This window comes from Prosopis cineraria, unplaced genomic scaffold (assembly GCF_029017545.1).
Source record: "Prosopis cineraria cultivar Desert tree isolate PC_DT_omini unplaced genomic scaffold, ASM2901754v1 PC6, whole genome shotgun sequence".
In the NCBI taxonomy this organism is placed as follows: Eukaryota; Viridiplantae; Streptophyta; class Magnoliopsida; order Fabales; family Fabaceae; genus Prosopis; species Prosopis cineraria.
The window spans coordinates 10,220,504-10,236,906 of NW_026555337.1; the positions used below are offsets into that span (position 1 = coordinate 10,220,504).

Sequence of the window (16,403 nt, forward strand, 5' to 3'; positions counted from 1 at the left end):
CTAAATTATTACATAAACAAAATTGAGATTCAAACCTCCAACTACTTACTTAAGTGACAAAAACCTCTACCACTCATCAATTTTAGTTCGCTCATAATTTTTTCTTGGCATGTGATAAATATTTCACTTTTATACTTGTGTGCGTGTATGTATTCATTTTTATATTCACATCATTTCAAAACATAAAAAGATATATTAATTTAATGATAACGAGCCTCACTATGAATCAAACTATTGCATGCTTGGACTGGACTGGTTTAGATTTTTATGACATTGCAACTCACTATAGTTATATAAATAGATAGATACTCATAATTACTTATACATGTGTCTGTTTTATACATATTGGTAATTGATATACCAAATATTTAAAATTAAAACTAATTTTTCTCTGGAGAAGTCACATCACCTATGAAGCATGCACTATTTTAGTTGCAATTATATATTCAAAGCTTTTTATTTCTTGGTTTTGCCAAAAGCTTCTTTTCTTTTGCCTCTAAAGCAGAAGACTTGTAAAAATGTTGACTTGCGTTTCCATTTTTTTTTTTGCCTTCCCTCTATTTTCCATTGCCACATTCTTCTTAAACTCTTTCCTTTTCTTTTATTGTGTGATTCTTCTTCTCCGTCTTCTTCTTTCTTCACAGCCTCTCAAAAAATTCTCGCCAAAGTTACTATTGGAAAATGGAGTTTGCCATTCCAAGCTCTAAACTTTTCTACCTTTTCCTATTTGGATGCTTCGCTTTGAGCACTTTCATGGACTATGGATCGAATGCTCAACTCATACCAGAAGATGAGGGTTTATTATTTCTTCACATTCTTGTTTCTTACATCTTAATAGTCAGTGTCTGTTTGATTTTCTGTTAGATAAAATTTAGTTTATCAAAAATCTATTTGACAAGAGTTAGTTTGGTAAAAATCAATTATTATTATAATGAATACTTCATCTCATCCACACAATTAAGTTATTTCATTTTACTTTGATATTGCATAACGAAAAAGGTTTACAGATGGTTATGAACATTAAAAAACCACATACATACTGAGGTTCTTATTATACTTGATGATGAATGGTAAAAAACCAAAAAAAAAAAAAACTGGTTTTTGTTTGATGCAGTGAAAGCTCTACGAGCAATATCATCGAAGATAAAGAACTTGAATTGGAAGGTGACTCAACGTTCTTGTATAGATGGAGCTGGCTTAAATATGAGTACTGATGCAACAAGGAGCAACAATGACAATATTTTCTGTAATTGCAGTTTCGAAAGTGGAAAAATTTGCCATGTTACAAATATGTATGTATATATACTATTTAAGGTTTTATAATATGGATTTTTTTGCTGTGATTATAAAATGAAAATCTTGGGTTCAGAGTACAAGTTATAAATTATTTAATCATGTTTTGGATGATTTTCGTTGTCGGTTTCACTTGGTTTTCACTTGGAAGATTTTTTTCGGTTTCTTTAGAAATTTAATAAGGTTAATCTTTTAATAATAATAATATTTTTTTACAAGACAATATCCATGAGCCTTATTGTGATAAATTCTCTTAAAACGGCTTTAAATGTCATTATCTCTAAGTTTTTTTTTTGCCTTTGCTTAAATTGTTCATTCTAAATCACTTATTTGACCCTTTTTTTCACCTGGGCTTATACTTTTTTTAGAATCTCAGGCTGCACGCCCACGATCTTAATTTTTCATGTTTTTTGTTTTTTCTTTCCTTTCCTTTCTTCTCCCCCTCTTTTCACATCCCAGATTGGGTGGCTTTAACCCCATATTAAACTTTATGAAATAATGTATACATTTGGTCTATTTTTCTATTAAAATAACTTAAGTCAATTTGACAGGACATACATCAAGGTTACATATTTTCAATTCATTTGTTTAAGAATTGGACGTGCAGACACCAAATGACTAAACATACAATGAAACTCTTCAAGATTACAACTCCATTTTCGAATTAAAAAAAAAAACTATTATATATGTGTGCGTGCATGTGCGTGTGTGTGTGTGTATATATATATATATCTTATTTTTATTTATAAACAAAATTATAAATTTTAAAAAGCATTTGTCATACTTTTTAAATTGTCCCTCATAAAGTTAGTGTTTATTTTCACTAGGTAAATTTGTACGTTTCATTAATTACAGAGATAATTGAGTCCATTTTTTTATTTTAGACATAATTATTATACTTAACTGACTTTTTTAAACTATGTGAATTGATTATTTTTTCTTATATTTAAAAACAGAGTATCCTAAAAATTCACAAATTGCATGCACAATTGGCACCGCTTTTCTTAACTATTTATTATTGTGTATGTTCCTTTCTTTATTTACAACTAGTTGATATACGACATGGGGATATATGACTATAATATTAATTATAAGGTCATGCCATCACAATAAAATTATTGTTCAAACACATTATAACCGAATTTATTTTAAATTCCCGCTCTTTGTTGTAAGCATTTTATTGATAAGCTTTTTAATATTATGACAGCACAATGCAGAATATGAATCTACATGGAGTTTTACCGAATGAGTTTGGGAATCTTACCCGTCTGCAAGAACTGTGAGTGATAATTTTTCTTTTGAAAAAAAAAAATGCTTGAGAATTTGATCTTTAAAATCTGAAACGTAATTAATTTTGATCGATGTAACGTAACTTGTATTATATATTGGTTTTCTGGTTTTTCTTTTTCTTTCTGCAGAGTGTTATACGGTAATCAATTAGAAGGAACTCTTCCTTCAAGTCTTGGAAGTTTGAAAGAGCTGAGAAAATTGTAAGAATATTTTATGTACCAAATGATTTGGAATTTGGTGCTCTGTTGAGAAATAATGGCTCTATGGTTTTGCTTACTTTTGCAGAGATTTGGAAGGTAATCGGTTAGAAAGACCTCTTCCTTCTACTCTGGGAAATTTGAAGCAATTGATTTTTTTGTAAGAACATTTTATGTAGAAATTATTTTCTTTTTATCTTAGTTGGATTGTAATTAAGTAACACATGTCTTGTTAACATATAGATAGGTTTATATATTGCTTTTAATTTGTGTTTTTTGTTTAAAATTTTGCAGGGATCTTTCTGGAAATAATTTCTCAGGGACAATACCTGAAAGTTTTGGCAATCTAAAGAAATTGGAATATTTGTGAGTGATATAATAAATGTGTATATATGCCTAAGATTGTCAAGTTTGAAATGTGGTAATTATTTTCTTCCTTGCTTATGCTTCAAATCAATGATAGGAGCATATTATAAATCTTCTCCACATCATAAAATTAAACATCCGTTGATGCTCGAGAAATGCTTAAAATCTCTGTTTTATAGTGTCGGATCCGAATAATCTGTTTTAGATCCATGGATCGACCCTTTGGAGGTTGAAAACAACCTCCAGCAAGTGCAGACAATGCCCACTGTTGGGCCGAGAAGGGGCCAGCACGCGTATGCCACCCCCAACTCCTTATGGCCTGAAATTTGGAAGGATGTCTCGTCTGATTTTTCTAATAAGTAATATAACTCTAATTTGCTTTCACTTAGGATGTGTTCTTTGTTTACAAATTTGCAGGGATCCTTCTGAAAATAATTTCTCAGGGTCAATACCTGAAAGTTTTGGCAATATGGAGAAAGTAGAAACTATGTGAGTGATATAATAAATGTTTACAACCCTCCTCCCAAGAATTTGATGTTTGAAATGTGCTAATTTGTGATTTCAGTGTTGGAATTTGGTAATTTATATTTGGGCTCGCATTAATTGTTGAGAAAATGATAAATAAGGACCCCATAAGATCATTAATTACAATTAGGGGCCTTGAATTATTTAAATATCAATAATGGGCATGGTCCTTATTTGGAATTATAAATATATGACTTTAAAATTAAGAAAAGACACTATTAAAACTACTATTTTGAGTTGGAACTACTTAAAATTAGACATTATTATAATTCTAATTTTTCTTTCACTTAGGATGTGTTTTTTTTTTTTTTTTACAAATTTGCAGGGATCTTTCTGAAAATAATTTCTTAGGGTCAATACCTGAAAGTTTCGGCAATATGGAGAAAGTGGAAACTATGTGAGTGATATAATAAATATTTAAGCGTGTACACACACTCCTAAGAATAATTGATGTGGTAATTTGTGATCTAAGTGTTGGAATTTGGTAATTTATATTTGGGCTCACATTAATTATTGGGAAAATAACAAATAAGGACATTAATTACAATTTGGGACCCTAAATTATTTAAATCCCACTAATGGAGCATGGTCGTTACTTGAAATTAAAAATATATAAATTTAAAATTAAGAAAAGATACTACTAAAATTACTATTATGAGTTGGGACTATTGTTAATTTAAGTTGGGAAAATCATGATCTACATTTTGGAATAAGATTAACAATACTCCCAACTTATAATAGTAATTTTAGTAGTCCTAACCCATGCTTACGATCTTGGTTTTTTTTAATTGAGATTAATAATAGTTCCAACCCATAATAGTAATTTTACATTGTCTTTTCTTGAATTTTTAAGTGATTTACCTATAATTGACAAGTGCAAAATTTACTAGTAATTGGTTTCATATTTCTAAGTGACTGATAAATTTTTAAGTAACTATCATATATTTGTAAGTGTTTTTTAAAAGTTTCACAAGTGATTTTTAGTTTCATACTGGGAAATAACACATTCCCAAATATGATCCTGATTTTTCTAATTATGATTAAAAATAGTTCTAACTCATAATAGTAATTTTAGTAGTATCTTTTCTTGATTTTAAACTCATATATTTTTAATTTCAAGTAAGGAATATGGTTCATTATTGAGATTTCAATATCCAGGGTCTCTAATTGTAATTAATGATTTTATGGTGTCCTTAATTGTCATTTTCACATAATTATTTTGTGATTTGCTAAAACTGGTGAATTGGTGGTCCTTGAAAAGTTAAAACCCTATTATTAAGTGATCATATACTTGATGGACTAGATATGTGAATCAGATTAGCGGTTAAATTGTGAATCATTAGTCTCAGTGAGACTATAGTGGGTAGATTTTTTTTATATGGCTATCTAACTATGTTAGATTGAAGTATTGTCCATCTAATTGGGGGTAACTTTTCTAAAAGTATTTTTTATATTAACATAAACTTGAATCCAAGATCTTGTGCTTAAGTGGCACTAGGACCAAATAGGGTAGATCATTTTCTAACTGTATTCTTCCAACCATAAGTGGCATAACTTCAAAGGATATAACTCATTATAGCTTAATAATAACTATAGCAAGATCAGGTACACAACTTTTGTCTTTTCTGATAGGCGGTTTAGTTTATCATCACATACACTAGATCCTTATCTACTATGATTAGATCTTACATGTGTCGTTAGAGCTGGGTTGTGTAGGCACTAAAAACAAATTAATTTTTTTTTATTTTTCATATAAAAATTTGTTGATTTCCAATTTTTCATAACAATAATTAGAGTCGGTATACCCATTTTGCCATGTGTATGGATTTGTGAGGATGAAATTTCAATTCTATGATTTGTTTTCTATGTCAATCTCAATCTGATTTGGTTTGTGGTTTTGCTTCCGTTTCAGTATGATTAATTGCATTGCAGCTTGTTATATTGACCAAGCAGAAGGAACCCATTCTTGATAAGTTTTGGTTTCTGAAACATAATTTTGATGTAATGTAACTTGTATTTATTGGTTTTCTGGTTTTGCTTTTCTTTCTGATGAGTGTTGTCCGGTAATCAATTAGAAGGAACTCTTCCTTCAAGTCTTGGAAATAAATTTGAAAGAGTTGAGCAGGTTGTAAGAATATTTTATGTACCCAATTATTTGAAATTGATGCTCTGTTGAGAAATAATGGCTTTATGGTTTTTCTTATTTTTGCAGAGATTTGGAAAATAATCGATTGGATGGACCTCTTCCTTCTAGTTTAGGAAATTTGAAGCAGTTGATTTATTTGTAAGAATATTTTATGTAGAAATTATTTTCTTTTTATCTTAGTTGGATTATAACTAACTAACACAAGTTTTGTTGACAGATAGGTTTTCACATCGCTTTGATTTTCATTTGTTTTCTTTTTTTACAATTTTGCAGGCTTCTTTCTGAAAATAATTTCTCAGGAATAATACCTGAAAGTTTTGGCAACATGGAGAAACTGAATACTCTGTGAGTGATATATGATTTAGGCACTCCTTTCTGTACAACATATATAGATCTTGTTTGTGCGCGCGCGCCCATAAGAGTTTGACATTTGGCATGTTCTGTTTTGTGATATGAAACATAACTAATTTGATATGTCACAATGACTTGGCTTACAACCATTTGAATAGATCCATCCCAACATCATATATTCATTTTACATGTGCCTCGTCCAAACATAACTAAGTTGAATTGAAATTGTTGCCATCATTATATAAAAAATTAAATATATATTATTTAATCTTATGTGCACGCTCACACACATATCAATATATTATTAGAAATACTTTATCAAAAAATATATTATTAAAAATACACATATTTTATATTATTTTAAAAAAATATAATTATTGGTTCCTATAGTTCTATTGGATTTTATTTTTAGTCTCTATAGTTTTATTTTGGAGAGCGAAAATATTGAAACTATAGAGATTGAGTAACAAGTATAACCCAATCTTGTTAAAACTGAAAGCACTAAAAAAACTAAAAGGATTAAAAGTAAAACTCAATAAAACTGTAAGGACATATGATTGTTTTTTTCCCTATTATTTTCACTTATTTAATTTAAATATATTTTTTTATTACTTTTTAGATTTAAAAATAATTTTTTTTAAAAAATTATTTTTATCAATTTATTCAATATGGAACAGATTTAGAATTCTAAATTCTATAAATATGTTATATATATATATAATATTAATACTTTGTTCTATTTATAACAAATCAAATACTTTTTTCTATTTATAACAAATCAAATATTATTTGATTTATATAATTTTATGTTATATTATATATCAATAAAAATAATTATTTTTATATACTCCCAAAATTATTTTTTCCCTCCGTCCTATGCTAAAAATGAACATTATTCATATATATATATAATAGAATTAATTCAAGTCATATAAATATTACTTATAGTAATTTCACATAAGTTTTTTTATTAATTCTTCTCAATATTCAATTTCATAGATGATTTGGGGTTTTTTATTTTATTTTTTATTTTAATATTTTGTTATAAAATATTGTTTGTGACCTCTTTCAAAATAATTTTTTCATTTAGTAAAAATTATTAAATATTATAAAAGTACAGGAAAATATGAATAACACCAAAGAAACACAAATTTCAATCAATTATAGTTAAAGAGTAAATTAATAAATACTAAATATGAGTTTAGAAATAAATGAGGGTAGTTAAACTTCGAGAAAAAAGGGGGGGAGAGAGATTTAAATAACATGCAAAATATTTTCAAAAACTTTATAAATTTTGAATATAAATATTTATGAACATAAACCTTGAATTTTTGTTGTTCTCGCATTTAGTGTAAAGCTCACTGAAAAATGATGAAATGTTTCTACATCTTTTAAAATTAATTTTCATCTTAATATCTTTTAAACATGTATTAAAATTATTGATAATTCAAAAATTTTAAAATTAAAGACATGAATCTTGTCTCAACCTTAAATTAGAGATGCATTGGGAAACAAAAATAATGTCATCTGTAACATATTAATCTCAATAGTCTCTAAATTAATAAAAATAAAACTATGAAGTTTAAAAAAATAGAGAGAGAATTAGAAATGGCTAAATTTTTGTCTCTAAATTCATAAAAAAAATCTGTCTCAAATTCAATCTCTGAATTTTTTTAAACAAATATAAAAGTAGTATTAGAGATGGATTTAGAGATGACTAATTTAAAGATAAAATTTATTCATCTCTAAATGTGTCTCTAACACTTTTATTATTTTAAAATTAAATTTTTAATGAATAATGACAGAATTCAAGACAAATTTTGGCAACACTTTTTTTTAGAGATGTATATAATCCATCTCTAAATCTATCTCTATATTTTAAAATATTTTTTAAAATTAATTCTGTATCTAAAAATATAATTAGTCTCTTATGCCATCTCTATTAGATATGACAACTATGCTGTCTCTAATTACTATCTCTAACTTAACAATTTTTTGTATCGTTATTGGTTTATATATGGATAAGATAGATTTGTAGTGTGCCTGATGAGAAATTGATGTTTTGACACCTAACTTTGATATGTTGTAGTGACTTGTCTTACAATTATCTAAATGGATCCATCCCAAGGAGCTTCGCTAGACTCTCCCTTGTTAAATTGTAAGTGTACTGATCAAAATGTATGAACCATATCAAAACAATTTGACTGAATGCATTATATATTTTTCTCTTAAATGTGTTTTAGATATTGTAGAGGTAATCAAATCAGTGGTCCAATCCCTGGGGAAATTGGCAATATTACAACGCTGGAGGATCTGTAAGTGCAAATCATGAATAAGCTTATAAGTCTCTGAATTGAGAAATGGCTTTATGGTGTTGTTGCTTTCTTCAGAGTGTTGGAAGACAATCTGTTAGAAGGAGCTCTTCCTCCTAGTCTCGGAAAATTGAAGAATTTACGCAGATTGTAAGAATATGTTACGTTACAATGATGCCTTTTATTTTACTTGCATTATATTGTAACTACGTACGGCATGAACGAGCATTTCACATGGCATTTATATAAGAGATTTTGTACTAGATTCCAAATTAGGAATCGCATATGTGAAGAGTGATTTGATCGTGATGGTTATTTAAAATATTATAAAAAAATATATCTTGATAATTTTTAAATATTGATGACATCTAATAGCTATGATTGATATATTCATTGAGTAGGTGGACTCAAGTAATTCATCGAATTCAAATCTAACATATAGTTTTTCACTTTTCATATGCTTTTGGACGTGTTTTCTGCTTACAAATTTGTAGGGTTCTTTCTGGAAATAATTTGTCAGGAGCAATACCTGAAAGTTTTGGTGTTCTGACAGAACTGGAAGGACTGTAAGTGACATAATTGACATTCCTATGATCAGTTCCATGTTTTTTCATCTCTTTTAAATCCTTAAATCTCTCTCATAACATTAGTTTTTTGTAGTGCCTTAGATGGGAGCAATATATCGGGAAAATTACCCAATTTTATTGGGAATTGGACTAATCTTGAATATTTGTTAGTGTAATTTACTCCCTATATCATGATTTTTTTTCCTTCTTTTTGAGAAGAGATACTCCTTCCGTTTTAATTTATAAGACATTTTAAAAAATAATAATATATACTAATAAAATTTATTAAATACATTTTATAATTTTACCTTTTTAAAATAAAAAATAAAATTTCAAAAATATTCCTCATTTAATAATTTATTTATGGAATAATATTAAAGAGAGATAATAAATGGGAAGGGTAATATTAAAAAGAGGGAATCATATCCAATGAACTTCTAAGAGAATTATTCAGAAACGAAAACCAATGCGAAATATAATTTTTTATTGTTAAAATGGTATCAAAGACTTGTTTTTCCTCAAATGGTAACTTATTGTTGGTCCTATTTGTGAATAATTCTTTTAAGAGATCATTGGATGTCATTCTCTCTATTGAAAAAGTGTCATTAATAAAATCTTATTTTTGACAAAGTATTTTATATTTTGAAATGTTTAAACTCTCTCAAAGTATCTTATAATTTGAGACAAAGTAAGTACTACTTTAGTGAAATTTTATTCTTAATTTCATGAAAATTAATCAAAACTTGAACAAATGGTTAAATGATCAATAGTGACGGGAGTGGAGTGAAAATGAGAAAGAAAATTGAACTGATGAGATATTATACATGTTAGAGCAGGTTAGTAAACAAATGAAATACTTCTTTGATCTCAAATTATAAGATAATTTTTTTAAAAAATATAATATACTAATAAACTTTATTAAATACACTTAAAACCTTAAATCTACACCTAATTAATTATTAAATTGATATAGAAAGGGTAATATTAAAATAAGCTTATCCAATGAAATCTTAATCTTCTCAAAATGTTTTATATTTTGATTTGCTGAATCTCTTTCAAAAATGTCTTATAATTTATAATAAAAGGAGTGATTCTTATTCCGGCAGTTAAATTAGACTAAACAAAAATATTAAAAAAGCTAAATGGATTCGGCATTTTCAGTTTTTCCTTTACCACGTTTTAATTTTCTAAATTTCTGTTTTGACTTTTTTTATTTCTGGGCAAGGTCTCTGCAAGGAACATCGATGGAAGGCCCAATTCCTAATGGAACCATATCTCGGTTAAAAAATTTGACTTATCTGTAAGTTCTTCTTACATTATAATTCGTGAGCTTTCCATGGCATTTATTTTCTTAAAAGTTTTATCCATAATCCTTTTCTGATGGAAAAGAGAGACGCGCGCACATACGCACGCTTGCCTACTTACTCTAAAATTTAAAATCACAAACCTCTGAATTGATTATGCTTTTGGTGTTATTTCTGATTCAGGATGATATCTGAATTGCATGTACCAACGACAGTGAAATTTCCTAATTTGGAGAATTTGATTTCCTTGAAATATTTGTAAGTTGAGAAACATTTTCTGCAATGTAAAAATGTGTATATTACAAATGAACTACTTTGAATGAAGTTTATTGTTTTTCATACTGTCTTTTGCTCTCAGGGTGTTGAGAAACCGCTCCATCAATGACTCCATTCCATATTACATTGGTAAATTTGAAAGCTTAGAAACTCTGTAAGTTGCTTTATCCTCATACATTGCCAATCCAGAATCCTCAATCGACAGCATAATTCTTAATTTAGACATGATCACTTATATATTATTATTACTATTATTTTCTCTTTCATTTTTCAGTTACTTTTTATGAAACAATATTTGTATTAATTGCAGAGACTTGAGCTTCAACAAGTTGATCGGTGAAATCCCAAAAACCATGAGTGGCTTGACCTCCCTAAAGTACATGTAAGGGAGCATTCTACGTAAGCATATAACTCAATTTTCATGGAACTTAATTACACTTTTTTACTTGATCTTTATTAATCTTGCATGCAGGTTTCTAACTGAAAATCAACTGAGTGGAAAAATTCCTGAATGGATACAAGAAAACAAAGATAAATATTAGTCAGTACATGCCTTTTGTTTTAAATTTCTTTCTCATTACTATTTGGATAAAAGAATAAATTGGTTTCTAAACTATAAATCCATGAATGTCCAAAACTCTAAACTCATTTTTATATAGTGTTCCTTTTCAACTTTTGAAAATGGTGCTATTTGGCTCTTACTATTAACAAAAGTTGACTTTGACCATTAGTCAGCCTAAAAATGACAAAAAATGATCTCAAAAATTACAAAAAAAAATAGCAATAAAATTTTCTTGATCATTTTTTGTAATTTTCAAGTCCTTTACTGTAACTTTTTGTCTTTTTTGTGTAATTTTTAAATTTTTTTCTATCATTTTCTGTTCAACTAACAGTCAATATTAAATTTTGTTAGCAGTGAGATATTGCTTTATTTTTAAAAGTTGAAGGAAAAATTGCATCAATTAAAAATGAATTTAGGACCTTAGACGTTTTTGAGCCTATAGTTTAAGAGCTGATTTGGCATTTGACCCTTACTATTTTTATTAAAATTAATTTCCATAAATCACTTCTTTAGTCCTTAAATTTTCCATCATTTGTAATTAATCCACTTTGACTTTCTCTTGCACTTGCAGTGATCTATCTTACAACAATTTTTCAGAGGCATCCGCATCTACCTGTCATCAGTTCACTAATATGTAAGCTCCTCTCTGGCTCTATACTTGTTTAATTTCCTTTTCTCAAAGGCATTATTAATTATGCAACAATAAGACATTATTTTTATCGCGCACAGAAACTTGGCTTCAAGCTTGGCATCTTCAAACACCAAGTAAGATTTATATATGCTTACGGCTATGCCGTACGTTTCAATTGTTATTCTATGACACTTTTGATTCATCTGTTGAAACTATTGTTCATCTTGCTGCAGACGCACTTGCCTGAAAATGGGCCTTCCTTGTGAAGGAAAACCCAAATGTGAGTGTTTAAACTAAAATATCAACGACATGTGATATATACAAATATATATATATATATATATATATTCTTATGAGAGAAGAGATCATGATCTAAATCTTCTCATCATCATCATCCTGTATATATGCAGACCATTCATTGTTCATAAATTGTGGAGGACCAGAAGTGGAACATGATGGGAATAAATATGACGACGACACAACTCCAGGGGGTATCTCATTCTTTTTTGGTAGTGATAATGATAAATGGGCTTATAGCAGCACAGGATTGTACTTACCGTGATCTTATCTCTATGATGACTTAGAGACATCATATGATGTTGATTACATAGCAAAAAACACATCTTCTCTTAACATTATTGGTCTAGACTCAGACTTGTACCAAACAGCTCGCCTTTCCCCGTTGTCTCTCAAGTACCATGGCCTCTGCATGCTTAATGGAAATTACAAAGTCAAGTTGTACTTTGCTGAGATCATGTTTTCTAATGACCATAATTTCACCAGCCCTGGAAGGCGCATCTTTGATGTTCTAATTCAAGTAAGTCTCAATATCACCAATCACTGCCATGCATGTATGTTCATACACCTCTTCAACGGATGACTATATATGTGGCTAATTAAACAAGGTCCATATCATAAACTCTCTTTGTCCCTGATCATAAATATGAATTCTAAAAGGACTGCTACTTCATAATGCTTCATCACGCTTTCATGTCTTTGTTAACAGAAGTTCTAAAACGCTGAATATTTTGTGCCTAAATCTTGATAGAGGAAGAAATATTTGCGTGATTTCAACATTATGAGGGAAGCTGGTGGTGTTGGTCATAGCATTGTCAAGGAATATGACATTGATGTAAAAGACAACACCTTAGAGATCCATTTATACTGGGCTGGGAAAGGAACTACAACTATTCCTTATAATCTTGTCGATGTACATGGACCTCTCATATCTGCAATCTCAGTCACCCCAAGTTAGTCAAATCTCAAATTTGAGCTAAGTGCATGAAGACCCTTTTGATTTTGATATGAATCGTAAGCATTAATGCTTTGTCATGTAGACTTCAAACTTAGGCTTTCTGTGGGAGCCATTGCTGGAATTGTAGTTGGATCATTCGTGTTCCTCATATTAATATTATTTGTCCTGCGAAGGATGGGCTTCTTAGGCGGCAAAGAGTCAGAAGACAAACGTAAGATTAAAATCTAAAATAATAAAGCTAATATATTAGTTGATCCTTTAGTATAATATAGTTGAAGATATGTTTTGATCGTGGTTGTTTTGATCTATAGTTTCACTAATGGATTAATTTTGCTTTTATATTTGTATAACTCTTTGATGTAGAACTCCTAAATCTAAGAACAGGTTATTTCTCTTTAAAGCAACTCCAAGATGCCACTAATAACTTTGCCCTAAAAAATAAGATTGGCGAAGGAGGTTTTGGACCGGTGTACAAGGTAAATAATTTTTGACTTATCATATTTATATATTTAACCATAACTAAACAATTGGTTAAATTACAGGGTGTATTATCAGATGCTGTTGTGATAGCTGTAAAACAACTTTCATCTAAATCAAAGCAAGGGAATCGTGAATTTGTTAATGAAATTGGAACCATATCTGGCTTGCAACATCCAAACCTTGTCAAGCTTTATGGTTGCTGCGTTGAAGGAAACCAGTTGTTGTTGATATATGAGTACATGGAGAACAATTGTCTTGCTAAGGCACTTTTTGGTAAGAATTTGGATTCTCTATAATAAAAATTATCATATATAGTATGTATATTATATGAAAAAGATAACAAATGAAATAGAATTTAGAAGTTTTCTTCACCTTGGTTCTGGAACTAAGATGTAATTGATACTAATGTTAGGTGATGAAGCGCAAAAGCTACACTTGGACTGGCCTACAAGAATGAAAATATGTGTGGGGATAGCAAGAGGATTAGCTTATCTTCATGAGGAATCAAGGTTAAAAATTGTGCATAGGGATATCAAGGCAACAAATGTCTTGCTCGATAAGGATTTGAATGCCAAGATCTCAGACTTTGGCTTAGCCAAGTTGATGACGAAGAGAATACTCATATTAGCACAAGAGTACCAGGAACAATGTAAGTATTTTATTGCACCTTTTCAATAGATCAATGATCAAATTCGGTATATTATAAAGGCTTTGTATTGTTCTCATTTTTTGTTTTTAGAAATTGTTTTGTAAACCAAATTTTAAAAATTGTTTTCCAAAATAAAACAAAATGAAAATATGTTTAATTATATTAATTTGAAGATGATTTTAAAGTTAAAGTAGTCGTAGACAATGGTTAATGATGATGACCTATAATGGTGGTTGGTCATATTTAAAGATAATTTACAATGGTCAAATGTAATATACTTTAAAAATTAAAAAGAAAAAAAGAAAACAATTCTAAGTCGTTTCCTTCTCTTTGTTTTTAAAATAAAAAATGAGAACAATTTTAAAACATTGACATCCAAAGCACTTACCCAAACAATGTTTTTTATTTTTATAAACATAAAATAAACAGTCCCTTATTATCAATAGGTTTTTTCTCTTTGGACTTTGCACATTACTTATTTTATGACTTTGATCTGATTAGCTACTAACATTACATGTTTTTTTATCAATGGTTATATGGCTCCTGAATATGCAAGGATATTTAACTGACAAAGCAGATGTTTATAGCTTTGGAGTTGTTGCTTTAGAGATTGTTAGTGGAAAAAGCAACACAAGTTACAAACCAAAAGAAGAATTTGTTTATCTTCTTGACTGGGTTAGTCTTACACTTTGCATCTTTGATGCTCAATATATATAAAAGTTTTGCCTCCTTCCAGTTTTGTATCAAAGAGTTCTTCGGTTTCCGTAAGACCAAAATCTAATTAATATGTAAACTCTTGATAATAATAATAATAAAAAGTATTCTTAACATTAAATAAATTCACAATTTTTTCTGAATATTTTTAATTTTTCTATGATATTGTTAGTCCTTCAAATATAATTTTTTTTTTCTATATATAGTGCCTCATTCTTAATGCTTTAATCAATTTTGTTAGGACAAATAACTTTTTTTTTTTAAGTTAATCTACTGACATCGTTGTCTCTTTTTCTAGCAAACAAAATCAATGATACATCTATGTAAATTTATGGTTTCATTGAACTTCTAATGAACACACACTTGCCTTGCATGTAATTGAAGGCCTATGTTCTTCAAGAGCAAGGAAACCTTCTTGAGTTGGTAGATCCAAGTCTTGGTTCAAACTACTCGTCACAAGAAGCCATGAGAATGCTGGAGGTGGCACTTCTATGCACTAACCCATCTCCAACTCTCAGACCACCTATGTCCTTCGTGGTTAGCATGCTTGAAGGAAAATTGCTGATTGAAGCACCAATAATCACACGCCGTGAGAGTGGCCAAGATGCAAGATTCAATGCCTTTGAGATGCTATCACAAGACAGTCATAACCAAGCATTAAATTATTCTTCCACAATCTCACACGAGAGTGTGGAGGAAAGAGTTGAAGCAATGGATGGTTAAATGGATTGATTCCTCTGTTTATCTTCCATGCATGTAATAAGATTTCTCTTCATCTAGTAAGTTTCTTCACGATTCCAACTATGTATGGCTTGATCATATTGTAGGTTAGAAAATTTGCATGAAATTACAATAATCTTTCATAAAAGAGTAGGTTGTTGATAGAATATAACAGTGCCATACAATCTATATAGTCGACCCATATTGTAGGATAAGACTTGTGTATTGTTGTGGTTGCTCTGTTTGGAGTTTAAATATAATGTATAGTTTACGCAATGCAAGCTTGTGATATATATATATATATATATATATATTTCTATTGGATTTTTTATGTGAAATGCTAAATTCATACCTTTATGCTTAGTTTTCTGGCGATGGATAATAGGAGCATTATACCAGCAAAGTTGCAAGTTTTGAGATTTTGAAAACAAATTAAATGAAATATTCGAACAATCAAGGAATAACATTATATAAAAAATATAAAATATGGACAAGCAGTTTCACTTATATTTTAGCTTGAAGAGAATGGAATAGACAGAGTCTTCCAAAATTATATAACTTAAATGTGAACCCTATTTATAAAAAATATTTAAATAAAAATCAAAATATAATTTAGACGAAAGTTAAAGATATTTTTGTTTTGGAATAAAGTAAATGTATATTTTAAAATAAAATTATTTGTAAATTGATTTTAAAAAGAGTTATACTTTTTTCTGTGCACTACATGAGAAATATAAAAAATAATTTTTTTATATATTTGAACCAT

At 28.9% G+C, this 16,403-nt stretch overlaps 1 pseudogene; it reads left to right on the forward strand.

Moving 5' to 3' along the window:
* Nucleotides 1-520: 520 nt before the first annotated feature.
* LOC129313021 (probable LRR receptor-like serine/threonine-protein kinase At1g53440) lies at nt 521-15,913 on the forward strand (annotated as a pseudogene).
* The last annotated feature ends 490 nt before the right edge of the window (nt 15,914-16,403 follow it).